The sequence below is a fragment of the Miscanthus floridulus genome, chromosome 17, assembly GCF_019320115.1.
Source record: "Miscanthus floridulus cultivar M001 chromosome 17, ASM1932011v1, whole genome shotgun sequence".
Taxonomy (NCBI): domain Eukaryota; kingdom Viridiplantae; phylum Streptophyta; class Magnoliopsida; order Poales; family Poaceae; genus Miscanthus; species Miscanthus floridulus.
The window spans coordinates 76,628,834-76,639,938 of record NC_089596.1 but is presented as its reverse complement, the minus strand read 5'-3'; the positions used below and the strand labels follow the sequence as shown (position 1 = coordinate 76,639,938).

General features: G+C 48.4%; 1 pseudogene; it reads right to left on the bottom strand.

The window, feature by feature from the left end:
- Nucleotides 1–9,515: 9,515 nt before the first annotated feature.
- Nucleotides 9,516–10,423, bottom strand: LOC136514908 (protein GL2-INTERACTING REPRESSOR 1-like; annotated as a pseudogene).
- Between the last annotated feature and the right edge of the window lie 682 nt (nt 10,424–11,105).

Genomic DNA, 11,105 nt, shown 5'->3' with positions numbered 1-11,105 from the left:
TACTATGCGTGAACACTATGTTAAAGAAAGAACATAATCATCCACAGCTAAAAGATTTATTTATGGCATAGCAGCATCATGTCATTAATAAAGTGTGCAAGATTTTTATCAGGATTGAGGCAAATGAAACTTAGGTTGTGGAGGAGAGAGCAAACCTGGAGATCATATTCTGGTCTCTAGACTATTTCTCTATCTGCTTGGGAAAGTTGGAAGGTCTTCTCCACAATTTGAGGTATACATTCATATCAATGAGCAAAAGCTTGTATTAGCAATCAACAAGACTGTGAGGATTATCATGTCAAATCTAACAGAGGAATTTAATTACTAACCAAAGATCTTGAACTAAAGTATATATGACTATTGTTGAAGATATTAGTGTTTGTTGATTGGGTAACAAGGATATATTTATGTATAGCACAACATCAATGGCATAATATAGATATCCATATGGCTAAAATAATAATTCCTGACAACAATGGAGCGTCAATTTCCCCTCAAACCTAAAATTGAGATTAACTATGACACGTGTAATGTACTTGTATTGACAACCCCCCCCCAAAGAAACAATTAAAGAAATGCACATTAGGTAAGGGAATGATTATTGTTGTACAATAAACTATTGCCACCACAACAAGTTCCATTATAGACCCACCCATCATTTCCAACACCAGATGACATAAATTTCACAGGTTTACAAGTGCAATGCCAACTTCAGAGCACCTATACAGATTTACAAGTCTCATCAGCGGCTTTTGTTCATAATACATTCGAGGATCTAACCAAAAGGCATAGTAACTTCAATTGCATAGAAAACTAGAAACATCAAGCATTTTAGTCTTCAATAAGTAGGCTATCTTTACATGTTATATTTGTTGCAAAAGGAAATAAACCATCAGCATGTTCTAGCCAAGCAAAGAGCAGAAAGAGCTTAGGCCTTAAAGATAAGATGGAGTAGAAGTGTACAGTCTAATGCCAAGTCTAATGCAGGATCCAGTTGGGGTGAGAAAGATAAGATGGAGTCTAATGAGCATCTGAAAGTCCTAAAAGAATCAGACACATGGAGTAATCTACCGCAAAAGACTCCTAGGGTAATCTGGCTGCAACACTAGTGGGCAATTCAGATGCTAAGCAATTCAGATGTAGTATTCAATACATTGGCCTCAGATATCAGTTGCTCCTTGGTTGACCTTGAGCTTGGAGCATAAGAAACAAACAGAGTAAGAAACAAAGTTCTAGTACCTCAACACAAGCTCAAGGTCATCAGTTTTTGGCATGCTTAATATGATATCATCATTGGCAAAGTAAGTGAGGCCTCAGCTTAACGATATGTTGGTACAATTTCCAGATACTCAATCATAGGTGGCTGCCAAGGTTTGATGACAGTCATGAGAATCATACAGAATGCACAAAAAACAAATTGCAGCCACCTCAGAGTTTATTTTTCATGTTGCATCATTGGCCAAATAGATATCACGAGTTTGAACATCATAGTCATATCAAGAGATGGAACATCAGTGTCATAAATTCTAGATGCTTTAGCACAAAGAACCCTCACTAGAATTAGAGCTATGGACTTAAGCAAGATGCGGCTACCACACCATAGGGTGCTCCTCCAGCGCCTAGGGTTAAGTAAACATCATCGACCAAGGCACTTTGTTCAGTTTGTAAATCAGACTAGGCATCATCATGTGCAAAATCTAGGCGACAACACATGTGTACAACAAATAAGAGGTGCACATCACACAGATTTGAGGGCGGAACAAGACGAAAGCAAATGTAAACATGTAGATCAACAAAAATGTCGCCCAGATCTAAGTATCTAAGAACATGAACCCTAATATTAGTGGACGACAAACAAAATCCACAAACGATTCAACAAAGAGGGGTAGGAGATGGGGGCAGGTGAGATATACTATCGAAGCACTAGAGGACCAACATGAATCCGTCGGTGGAGGTTGACCATATAGGTCAAGCAAGCTCAATGGGGAGGAAGAGGAGAGAGCGCACCAAACCAGAGGAGGAAGGAGAGGCACGAAAAGGGGGCGATAACCCTAGCCCAGGCCCCCGGATGACAAGATCTCCCATGCAAGATCTGGGGGCGGTGGTGGCCGTCGCGACGGTGCAAGAGAGGAGGGGGAGGCAGATCTGGGGGCGGCAGGTGGCGAAGCTCCTTGGTGCGGCAGGAGGTAGATTTGGGGGCGCCCGTGTTCTGGCTACGTACAAAGGGCTGCATGGCAGCGACTGGGGTGCCAACTGGGCTACGGCGGCGACAGTCTTGGGCGATGGTGGTGGTGGTCTTGGGCGGCGACAGCGGCGGTCTTGGGCGGTGGAGGCAGTGGAGTTGGGCGGACGAGCGCTGCAACAGAGGATGGGGCGGATGGGCGTACCGCGCGATGAAGGATGGGGTAGGCGGGCACAGAGAGCGAATGCGGCGGCTAACTGAGGGAGAGTGAATGGAAAGGTTGGGGTTAGCAGTATTTGGGCCCAACTTTTACCGCGAAGGGCCTATTTTTGTTTTCAGATTCCCACGATGGAACTTTTTTTCCTTTTCAGTTCCCGCGGACAGACCTTAAGCCCATGCAATAGATACGGCCCTATATAATGACTGATGGTTCGTCCTCTTTATTGATCTATCTCAACCGATTGTTTGATGCTACAGCCAAATATCTATACCGACCGATCATCCATCGCAAAAAGTACATTTAACGACACATGATCTATGTGCCAGCTATACCGACCGACGGTTCAATGGTATTAATATATTTATAGCAACACACATATGACGCTATATTAGGGTTGTGGTATAGTGATCTGGTATTGTCGGCTAGTGTAAGATGCATCCACTGGGCTCCCGTGAGCTTAGGAATGGGACAAGGAGGATTTACCTCAGGCCTTTGCTGTGACATAAGCCCTTTCAGCAGGACAAATGCTGCCTTTGCCCTAGTCACATTGCTCGGTCCTTCACTAGAAGTGTCGCTGTAGGACGACTCGTCAGTGCTGCTCATGGTGCTACCTGCAATTAGGCATACATAAGATAGATTGTCATGCCGATATTAGGAACAAATCAATTGTAAATAACTAAACATATGACGATACCTGAACTAGGTAGGACCTTCAAAACAGGTTCGAATGTACATGGGAAAAGTGATACATGCATATTTTGTTACAACACTCACAGCAGTACACTAATTTTTTATTCAAATCACGAGACAACGACATGCACTTAGTTCTCAACAATGGTCTTTGGTTACAAGAAAAAAACGAACATAAGGATACAACAAACTGAATGAACTCAACATGCACATTGTGGATATCCGCAAACAGGTGAAAAACAAGGAATGTGCTGATTAGTGGGACTTGTTGGAGCACTCAAAGGCCCACGTCACTTTGATCCAGTTCAGCCGGCCCTCTTTAGATTCCATGTCTAGAAAACCCTGGTGACTAAGCCTGTCTCTGCAAAGGTTCAGGGCTTGCACGAATACTTCATCAGCCTCGCTAATACCATCTTGCAGCAGAATGTTTTGGACTTGGGCCAACTCCTGAGCATCGTTTTTGTGACGGGCCTTCTGGGACCTAGCCTCTCTGAGAAATTGGCCGAGGTCTTGAAGGCACTCTTCTACAGATGGAGTTTGGCTACTCTTCTTACTGTGAGGACTGTTCACTGAAAATTCCCTATGGACTCTCTTAGAGGGCTAATGAGTACTAGGTGGCTCGACCGGCTCGTCTGATAAGGCTGGAGGAGTGCGAGGGCCTCCATTACTGGGTGACTTGTCATGTCGATGGCCCCCTGCCGATACCAACTGGCCCTGTCACGTGGGGTGCGTCCCAAAATTGTGATCAGTTGCTCATAGCATTAGGGCCATTTGTACTTGTTTCTAGCTGGTTGGCTACTTTCCTGCACGTGTTGCAGTGATGTCGAAGTTAGTACTGAGTTAGTAGGAACCTAATTGCTACAAAAAAATCAAAGAAATGCGTGTAGTTAGTACCCCGGAGCTGGCGCCGTACCACTCGGGGTCAGCTGTAACCTCTCCAGTCAGGGGGTCACGGCCTAGCCCAGTATGGGTCTGGTCATCACGCCAGTTGAAGTAACAACGTTTTAGCTCGTTGTACTTGTTTTGGCACACTTTCTTGTTGTATCCAAGGTCCATGATTTGGTTGAAGTCATGAGTGATTTTGGTCCACGCTAGTGAGGTTGGACCGTGGGCAGAGGTCCAGTGACAAAGCTCTTTTTGTTGGATGATGAGGTCAAGAAGGACAGAGGTTGCTCTGTCGTCCCACACAGCATGGTCCTGGCTCATCTGATTCAAGGATTGACAAAGCTATTAGTAATGCACCAGTCGCAAATTCTGCTGGTATAGATATACTAATTGATTTGTAAAGCTTTCTTCTATCACGGATACTACTAGTTGCCTGAAAGTGTAGGAAGCATAGAGCAAACCAAAGAACTAAATAACTAGAACACTTGTCCCTTAAATGAATTATATGAATCAATTGGTACTGTGCTATTTCTCCACAACAGCCAAACCCTCGGCAAAAATAGAGAACAAAAAAGAGACAACAACAAAGACAACACACACAAAAAAGAGCGAGAAATCACAGTCATGTGGCTTGTGTGAATAGCCTAGAGGATGGAGCTCCACACAACCAAGAATCTGGTGGAAACTGAGAACTGAGCATACATTTGCAAAGGACAACTAAAAACCAAATGCAAACTACAAAATGACAAATAGTATCCCTAACTTGCCTTTTGCGGCCGTTTTCGGCCTTTTGAGCAGAGGTTGTAGTGCCTGCCAGCAGTTGGAGAGCAAGACGAAGCTGACGACGCTGCCAGTTTGGGCGACGCTGGTCACAACTGGACGAAACGTCCCTTCTATGACTGCACTGCAAGCATAGAGCACAATTGTAAGATGAAAAACCTAATCTGAAAAACTAAACATTGAAAGGGGTAAAGAACATCGCATGCCAACTGTGTAACTTAATCCCTTCAATTTTAGACTTGAGTTATGTGTGGTACGTATGAATATCAAATCAATGATAAATAAGGCAAAGATCATTGAGTAATTGCGTTCATACAACAGTCAAATAGACAACAGCGAAGGTCTGTGGACATTGTAAATATTGTGTTCATTGCAAACTTAAATCAAATTGTTGCTATAGGTACGCAAATGGTTTGTAATCTACAAATCATTAGATTTGCCCTTTAAGTCATAAGTTACTGAAACGCAATAACAGCAAACAGGAATCTTAGTAGAAGTTGGCCCATGCAAGCAAAATGATTACACAACTAGTTGCATGAGAATCAAATGACACAAGTGCACCGAAGATACATATCTGATTAACCTAGCGTCTCTTCATGTACAGAAGACATTTAATAACAATTTCTAGAATAAAATATCACAAGTATTGTTCAAAAATAGCACAAGTATTGTTAAAAAAATAGCACTTCAATGAAATGGAATCCTATGGATTGCTGATAGTGATTGAAGACATTAGTTCTAGCATGCAACTATTACTTTGCAAGCACACATTGACACAGGAGATACACTACTGATTAGGAGTTTAAGACTGCATTCTATAGAATATTTAGCAGGTACCAAAAAGCAAGGGAAACAGATCAAAGTTAGTGTATGGTAATAATAGATCAAAAAGAGACACGAGTACATGTTGGATCTCAGATCCGGCGGGGTCAAACTGCGCGGCGTCGGGTTCCTAGGGGGCTTACCGAGGTGGAAGGAGTCGCCGTTGATGGAGGCGGGGTCTGGGGAGGGAGGCGGAGCCCAATGTCAGCGAGGCACGCCGAGAGTGAGGGAAACCCTAGCCGCGCAGAGGTCCAACTACAAGCACGACCAGCTGCGGCTCAGAGGCGGCCAGGTGAGAGGACGGACGCGTGGGATCCGGGTTACCTGCCTGGCCGAAGGCGTCGTCGATGGAGGCAGGGGATGGGGGAAGAGGACGATGACACTTTCACCGTAGCCCCACCGAGGAGGACGGAGTACAAAGGCGGCCGAGCCCGGATCTGGGGGCCACCGACGGCGGCCATCGACGCGGCGCAGGCTACCGCCCGTACATGCGTGGCGCGAAGGCGAGGAGCAGCGCGTCAGCGTGGAACCCTAGCGATCGCGAGCGACGGGAGGAAGGGGAGAAAGTGACGGACGCGACAAGCCAGTCGTTCGGCTGGTGCGGCTGGTGCTGGGCTGCCGAACGGCTAGGCCAGCCAGCCCAGCCAGCCTACCGAACGGGCTGAATCTAGCGAGGAGGGGATGGACACATCAAAATTCTTGTGCACTCTGCCATGGACAACAGGAGATGGGGCTCCATTTATGCCTATTAATTATGGCCCTTTACACTATTGATGCTTGGAGGGGGGAGTTTGCATAGGAGCCTTGTTCTTACCTTGACAATTATAAGCTGCCAATCACAACTCCATTGTAGATTGGTAAGAAACAATAGTACAAATGGTGCCAGAAATGTTCTTTGGATTAAGCATTTATGTCATGTGGAATTTGTGGAAGGAAAGAAACCGGTGATTTTCCAAAATGAAAGCTCCATAACTTCAATGGTGGCATTATGTACAAAACAAGATATATATTGTGCAGCATGCTTGTAGAAACATGTAGACTTTTGTGTTGCTTGGGCGGCTAAACTGTTTCTTTCATTCCTTTAGTGCAATCTTTTGCTGCTGCCACTTCTCCTTTAATTACGAACATACTTCAGTTAGTATAACACTTGTAGAAGCCATAGAGACGCCACATGCATGCATTGTTTAATGGGTGTATTACATGTACAACATTCACATCAAACGCTTATACCTTGGGCTCTCTCGCATACGTTTTGATTTGCATGGGGCGGACGTACGGGCCAGCAGGGGAACGACGAACAGCTCGGCCAGAGCTGCAACCCCTGGCCATTTGGCGATTCGACAACTTTCATTTTCATGCATATGCATGGCCAGACACTGGTAGCCATGTTTAATTCTTCCGTCTAGGCACTATATGGCCATTAATCAATTGCGACGAGTTTACGAGCTGATCTTTTAGCTAGGAGTATGTAGGGGACCCAGAGGGATCCACACACACACACACACACACACACACACACACACACACACACACACACACACACACATATATATATATATATATATATATATATATATATATATATATATAATGATGATGATGATGATGATGATTTAAAGGGCAAGTGGTTGGTCGAACTTGATTGTACTGCGCCCTTGCCCTTGTGCTGCACCCCAGATTGACAGGGATGGTTTATTGGATGCCATGCCACTCTCCCCCATCCTTCCATTGTTGCGGCATACTACTGCACAGCTGCAAGCATGAATGCATGCATGCATGCTTGGACATCAACTCCATGTGTGTCATGTTGAAGTTGATGACACACGCCGTCGTCGTGTACCATCACTTGGATGTTGAATGAAGCAAAGCTAGGACACAGCATCTCTGCCTAAAAGTAGGTTGCTATAGCTTGACAGATACTCCTGCAGCTGCATGGAAAGTCACTTGAGCTCTCGCGAGCCCCAGCATCAGTGTCCTGTCTGGATGACCACTGGCCTGCTGCCGGGGCTGGTCTTTATATCACACTAGAGCTGTATGTAGAGCCCATGCCTTCGTGTGATTAAGCTACTAATCCATTATTATGCTGCTTGGTCTAAGGCAAGACCTGCGTACGTTTTTATGCCCATCCTTGTGTTGGTTCCTTCCTTTTTTATTCGATCGATCGATGTCCGATCCATATATAATAATTCTAAACAAAGCAGCATCCTTTTTTGCTGCGTGCTGTCGCACTGTTGCTTGTTGACCCGAACAGTAGCCGACCTGTGCTAAGCTCTGCTCGTCGTGAGCTGCAGTGCACGCAGAGATCGGTACGGTACGGTGGAGCAGCAGCAGGCATGGAGCGAGGTTACTACAGTGGAATGCCTCCTGCTCCTAGCAATAGCGCAGTATCAGCATGGCACGCAACCATGTCAGCCTTTTCGCAACGGTATTTTTCTCAAACAACAAATCAACACTAGACGGGCTTATAAAGCAACTAGCGAATTCGCCGCATTTACGTGGCTGGCTAGCTGGCTCGGAGCAGGAGCAGTGCTAGGTGCGCCTCAATTCGATTCGATTCGATCGGGGCCGGTGATCTTTTTGCAACAAACAACGCATTGAAGCGACAGGGTTGGCATGAACTGTGCTGTGTGTGTGGTTTCATGGCGCTCACTGATCGCTGCTCGCTCTGACACGCACGCAGGAAATGAAAGAAAGGAATCCCCCGCCCGCCCCGTTGATCGATCTTATTGCCCTCCGCTGTCTCCAATTACTCGGGCATTTATTCTGGGTTTCAAGGCGAGTTAATCGGCAATAGTCTCTCCCCGGCCGGCCTGAATGAGCCCTGATGAGCTAACCACCGATCTGGCTTTGCTGCTGCATGCATCTTCCTAGCAGCCGCCGCAGCCTCTCCTTCAGTCCCTCTCCGCTGTCCGCTTGCATTGCATGCATGCATATGCAATGCAAATGCATCATCACCGCGCCTCACCACGCGGCGCGTGTGTGTGTGCTCACTGCTCTCTCATCTCATCCCCCGGTGGCGGCCCCAAGATCTGCAAGGAAACCCTAAACAGTAGCTGCATTCCATTGCCACCTGCACCCCCAATGCCTGTTACCTGGCTGGCATTGGCCGGATCCTGGATATGCCACGCTCATCACTCTCGATCAGTACGTACGAACCATGTGCCAAGCGGTATCCCTATAGGCAGGCACGCACAAATCTTGCATTGCAAGTTCCCATGGAGGCTCCATTGAACTTAATTTGAGACCACAGCGGCGTTCTGCACACAAGCTAAGCACAAGTGTTAGCATTTGCTTTGCATCTTTACACATGTGAACGTACCAATCGAGAATGCCCACTTAGACGAGCCGTGCAACGACGCACATATATAGATTCATCAGAATACTTCATGTACGTACGTTCGTCCGTATAGTACGTGTGTTCATATCGCACGCTATAGATATTTCTTTTTTTTTTTTTTGAAATCACTGGCAGGACTTCTGCCAGACAAATCACAACCAGAATTTGCAGCTTCTCCGATACAAGTGAGTGGGGTCCTTCTAATATTTAGCATTCAATATTAGTATGAGATTTTTTTCCCTACCAAATGCCTTTTAGGGAGGATTCTTATGTGCTACGACATTGTTGGTAGTGATATATAAAGGAGTGAGCTATAGATTTCTCTTTTTTTTTTAAAGATAGCTATAGATACTTTCACATATGTACTGACGATAAATAGTTAACTATTGATTGAGCTCGCATAGCATATAGCACACCCGTCTCTTGTGTGTGTTGTATAAATGGCGATGAGATCATGCATCTGCAGTTCTGCTGCACCCACCGCTTTCTGGTTGCTGCTGTGTATTTACGCCACGCCAAGACGAGTGCATGCATTACGCTCCATAAAATCTCCGAGACAAAATCTTAATCCTTACCAGTACTGCCCCGTACAGACCACAACACACACATGACACGCACCGACGCACGTCTTCTGCACTCACTCTGCAGACATCACACACACACACACACACACAAAGGTAGAGACCGAGGGACGACGCGGCCGGAATTATTACCTAGACCCGTTCCATTGGCACCCCGATGTCCAACATACACTTCAGCTAGCTAGCTTCACTTCTCATCCTATAGCTGGCCCATGGAAGAACGGGTCTACGCAATAATTCCTTTCTGATCAACTCGAACACACACACGGACACACAAGGAACACGTACGTACCCACGTACGTAAAGGACATAACTGACGGCATGCAGTTGCGCTGGCCATGGAGATTACCATGGCTCGCGCGCCCGGCTAGCTCTTGGCCGGCCGGCGAGAGGACGGCGACGCTAGCCGTCAGGCGTCAGCCTCGCTTGCCGCCCTTGCCCTTGGCGCCGGCGTGGCGCGGGTCGTTGGGGGCGTCGTTGAAGTCGAGGAGCACGGTGCTGTGGCACTTGGGGCACCGGGGGTCCTCCCGCGACAGCATCACGTACATCATGCACCGGGGGCACCCCGCCAGGATCATCGGGCGCGCCGGCGCCTGCTCCCGCCTCGGGGCTTCCCCTCCGACGACACGCACGAGCTCGGGGGAGAGGCGGTCGAGGAGGACGACGACGACAGCCTCCTCGGCGAGCCCCCGCCGACGCCGTGGTGGTGGGTCGTCGCCCCCGACGAGCCCCCGGCCGCGCCCCCGCGCGACGACCGCGACAGGCTCAGCCGCAGCTCCTGCAGCTTCGACCCGGCCTTGCCGTTGTTCCTGCTCATCTTCCAACTCTGCCGCACGCAACTGATCAGTACTAGCTTAGCTAGCTAGCTATCTCGTGTGTGTATGCACTGAGGAGTAGTGGGAGCTGGAGCTACGGGGAGGACGGAGGCCGCGCAGCCACTCGCCGGTGTATGTACTGGTGGTGGTTCCTGGTGCTGCTGGAATGGAAGTGGAACCAGGATGCCTCGACCGTGTGCCTGCCTGCTGGGTATTTGTGGTGCGTTGGTGCAACTCCCGTTTGCGTTATATAATGATGATGGTGGCTTCTGGCTTGTGGAGGTTATGCCGATGATGATGCTCGTTGAGGTGAAGGAGGTGATGGTTTTCTTTATTGTCATGAACAGCAGCATTTAAATCCCTGTTCCTTCCCATGGCCAAATGGGCCGCCCAGGCACGGCACGGCACTGGCACGGCGAGGCACGGCACGGTGGGGCATGGCACGACGGGGCACGGCGGCGCTGCCGTTCCGTGTCGTGTAGTGCCGCTGTGCCGGCATCTCGGACCAGGCAAGGCCCTATGGCAACTCAGCCGTGCCGTGCCGATAGGCACGACGGCCCGCCGGGGCCGTGCCGGCCCACCGCCATGGCCGCAGTCGAGCCGCACTCGCGTCGGACGCGCCACTGTCGCAGACGTGTCTCCACCGAGTGAGCTCGCCCCCGCCGCCGTGCCGCTGCGCCCTAGGCCGAGTCCCTGGTGCCGCGAAGACGCCCCGTGGCCAGTGCCACCAGCACAGAGGTCGCCGCGCCACCGCACAGAGGTCGCCGCGCCGTCGAGCAGATGGGAAGGACGG